Source organism: Geospiza fortis, unplaced genomic scaffold (assembly GCF_000277835.1).
Source record: "Geospiza fortis unplaced genomic scaffold, GeoFor_1.0 scaffold66, whole genome shotgun sequence".
NCBI classification, from domain to species: Eukaryota; Metazoa; Chordata; class Aves; order Passeriformes; family Thraupidae; genus Geospiza; species Geospiza fortis.
This window is the reverse complement of record NW_005054312.1, coordinates 2,185,485-2,189,960: the sequence shown is the minus strand read 5'-3', so window position 1 is coordinate 2,189,960 and position 4,476 is coordinate 2,185,485.

The window sequence follows — 4,476 nt, the reverse complement described above, 5'->3', positions numbered from 1 at the left end:
CTGGCGCGAATATGGAATTTACTAAAAAATTCTTAATAAAGGATGCTCTTTGATATTTGAACTTTGTGTACTTCCAGGTCGAATCAACAAGATAGGAGATTTAATCCGTGGAACAGAGAGCAGCGAACAAGCAAGCTCTAAGTGATGCTTGGGTGCCAAAAAGAAATTACTTGTCGGCAGGATAGCCTTGTTCAGGTTCAGACCTCGACACATTTCAACGACCTCAGACCCAGATGGAAGTTAGCACAGCTTGGGGGGCAAGTTGACAAGGCACACAAAGAATGTAGAATTTACAGGTCCTAAGGATATTTGGCAGGACCCCTAAGATAGGGAAGAAACTAATAAAGACAACTCAGCAACTGTGCTGAGATCAGCTTTGACTGGGTAAAAGGTAATTCCAACCCGGGGAGATTATTACCACCAACTCACTGACCAGCAGCTCAGGAAATCCACTGACCCAAAAGAAGAGAAAGACTGAGCAAGTAGACTAATAACCACGAGAAGCGAGAAAATCATCTGTTGGTAGAAGATAGAATATTAATCAACAAAAAATCTAGGTAACTTTTAGCCAATGAATTAGCTTTCTTCTATAGCAAACAATGTATTTGTTTGTGAAAATGTGTGAATAGTGAAAAGTTTTGGTAGCTGTCATACTGGCCTAGTGGATTTGCCACCCAGCATCACTTTCTGTGCAGAACTGTAAATAAATCAAATACCTCAACTCTGTGTGTGGATTGGTGTCTTGCACATTGCGTGAAAGAACCTATTTTGGGACAACAGGGGCAGACAGCAACTGGGGGAGCTTAACGAGGACCTGAGGATGGTCCTGGGGCACCCTCCAGAGCCAGGAGGGAGGGCCTTGCTGTGGGACTGCTGGGGAGGGGCTGCCACGCTCATGGATATTGATGGTGACCAGCACTGTATGCACCTGGCATCGCTGGGCAGTGGGTGCCAGGAGGGGACTGGTAGTGGTCCTTGTGTCAGGAACAAGACTGCTCTGCTGGTTCCTGTCAGCATCCTTTGTGTGCTGGTTGGAGCAAGTGAGATCTGGGTGTTGGACAGGCAGTGGTTTGCTAGCATAGATTTTGCCCACATCCCATCAAAAGTGTGCTCTGCTGCCTAAACCTTCTGTACAGAAAACAGGTTTGCATTTTTGTGAAGGTAAATAAAACCTTCCCAATATGACCTAAATGAAGTAGGCATGGTGATATGTACAAGCAAGGACAGCACAGGCAAGAGTTGGCTGCCTAGTTCCCATTCCTGCGTCAATAATTTGATACCTAACCGGGAGAATGTCTCTGCCAATGCCATTTACCTCTCCAAACTGAGGTACAGCCTGTGCTGACTTGTGCACTACCCCACTACATTGCAAGCAATACAGGGGCTAATGCTTTCAATGTAGCCTGGGTGTTAGGATAGGCTGCACACATTCTCATGCTAACTCACTTATCCCACAGTCCCACATTATCATTCCAGGTATAAAACACCCATCTGCCCATAATCACATGCCAAAACATCCCATGTTCTCTTAATGGTGCTTTATAACAAAGAAGCCTTTCAATAAGAACCTCTAGCATGTTATGAATTCAAACTGCTGGATAGGATGAAATAAATTAGAATTAATGCCAGATTCCATGTGGTGGGGGAGGCAGCAGTGAGCTCTGTCAAACATTGGTCAGTGGGACCCTCGCTTATGTCAGCTGAGACTGCTGCAAAGCGCCTGGTTTGCAATGTCCTGGGGCCCAGCAATTTGCACAGCGCGTAATTAAGAGGATTTTGGAAGCAAAGCCAGCAGCGTTAATTGGCCCCCATAGCAATCTTTGCTGCTCTTACAGCTGGGAGAGATGGAAGCATAGTAGGGTTTTTGGGGAGAAAAGTACTTAATTAGGCCAGTTGGTGTGGCTGGAAAACGTTTCAGGCATAATGTTCTTTTCTCAAATCTCTGAAGTCACTTGATTTTTTTTTCTCCCAGGTGCATCAGTGGGTTTAGAAAATTATGCTGCCCTTCCTCACAACCCCTGCCTTCTAAGCAGCATCTGGGCTTCTGATGGGAATCATGTTTCCTCTGGACAAAGAAAGCTGGTGCTGGTGTGCTTGTTTTGGACCACCCAAGTGCCTGCAGGGTGAGGGAGTGTTGGGGGTTGTGTTCTGAGCAACATCTCAGCACTGCACCTTGTGATAGGTGCCTGGTAGAGCCCTTACAACCCTGAGTTTAGCCTGCTCACCTCACCCACCTCCCCTCTCTGCCTGCACAGCTGGGAGAGCCACCCCATGCATGGTGCTTGCCCAAGCTCACATGTGTGGGGTGTGACATCCCCTGGATGCAGGCCTGCATCTCCTGCCATGGAAACAGCAGATTGTGACTGCAGAGGGGCTGGCATTAAGGCAGGGAAAGCTGCCTTTGATCCTGCTGCTAGAGGTCAGCTAGCATTTACTCATTACTTCATATCTTGTGTTCCTTCCATCCACCTTCTTCCAGTGCCTGTCCCAGCACTCCTCTAATAAGTGGTGTCAGTCAAGGAAAAAGGAAAGCAAATAGTGCAGGGCACTGTGTGGGGCACTCGCTTGGTTCCATAGGTCCTTGTGGTCTGTTATACATACCTGTAGCTTCAGCATCACATAATTTGGCTTGAATTTCAAGGAATTTGACCTCTCCTACCACTAATGTTGCAAGAATGACATGCCTCTGGCAGATTCAGAGTCAGATATAATTTTTTTTCTTCTCTCTGCCACTTGCTAACATTGTTCAAAGTGCCTTCTCTAAACTAAACATGGGGGTTGGAGAAAGCAAAAACCCCCTCCCACTGCATTTTGTTGACTCATTCAGTGCACAGAAGATTGCTTTGGCCTGCAGAAGTTTGAAATATCCCAATCAATAAAATCCTTGTTGCTTCTCCTGGGGGATTATGCTACAGCCCTATCACACATGTATCGCACGTCTGCATGGGAAAATCAACTAGAATAATTCTCTCACCTCTGCCAATATAACTCCCTGGTGCTGACAGTGTATTCCAAAACAAAAATGATTTGTTCTTGAATAATGAGGTAGTTCTGTGATAGTTGTGCTGGTCAGTCTCCCTAGGCAGAACTTGTCTACAGCATGGTAATGGTTTGACAAGTGCTTTCCTAGGTGCAAAAACTGACCAGCAGAATTACTCTGCCATAGCCCTGCCTGCCTACCTGCCTCCCAAGAGTGCTTTGCTTTGGGGGGAAGGTGGTTTAAAGTCATAGGTTTAGAAATTTCAGAGTAAAGGTAGGAATAAGAAGGTTTAGACAATATAGCCTGGCCTCCTGCACAATATCAGTCTTAGGCTTCCCTGAATTAAACCTGGTTTTCTATGAGAAAAACAAAATCAATTTTGATTTAAAATAATTCCTGTGACTGAATTCAATAGGGCACTAGCAATGTTATTCTGATGGCTGGTTCTTTCCCACTAAATAATGCACACTCCTTTTCATGCTTGGCATTGCCTGGTTCAATGGATCTTGTTACAGCTTTGCTGACTCTTTTACAAGCAAGCAGTTACAGGCAGGTGAAGCTACATTTTAGCCTTGTTTTTGGAGAAGATAAAGAATTTTAACTTCATTACAGAGTGTGTTTATTATGCTACAGCAGCAAAGATTCAGTTCTGTATGCAGATGAGACCTCAGTATTTTCCTGCCCTGCTGCCTGGCTGTGTATTAACATGGTAGCACATATTGTGAGGAGCCAGCACAGGATTATTCCTGGTTTAGTAGTGTGCTGCTCCATGTTTCCTGAATGCTTACAAATAAGCAATTATCTCTAGTAAAGGTCTGAGGCTGGAAAATAAGCAGCTTTGACAGGTCCTTTATGTGGGAAATCTGGCTGGGAGGGTCCTTGCTCCCATGTCTTGTGAGGTGCCTGCACTGCTGCTGGTGTCTGGTACGCCTGATGCCCTGCCTGCTGCTGGTGTGCACACACACATACACTCCTGCCTCTTATTTACTTCTTTCCTATGTGATCAGAAAACCTTTCTAACTATGAGAGGTGCTGCTCCTCTGAGGGGAGAGCTCTCCCCTTCCCACTAAAATTAGATGACCTACTTGAAAGCATGCAAATCAGCTGATAGCCAGCAGCCTGGCTTATAAAACAGCAATGGCTTCGGGGTGTACATCAAATCTGGTGGTGAGACAGCACAGATTGTATTTCCTGGTCACACAAGAGACCTGGACCTATCGACCAGTGTGTTATTGCAGGAATAGGCCCTCTGTAAGTCATGTAGAAGAGCAAACAATGCAGCAGAAAACATTGCCAGCTTTGTTTCTGGGTTTGGGGTTAGAAATAGGACTCATTCCACTACCTAGAATGGGATATGGGAAAAAATCCACTCAGCAGAGAGGTCATTCCAGTGTATTTAAGAATTTATTGTTCCTTACAAGCATAGGTATCTGATTTCCAGTTAATACAAACATCCTTGATGCTGACATTTATAAAGTATGGATCTTACAAGTTAA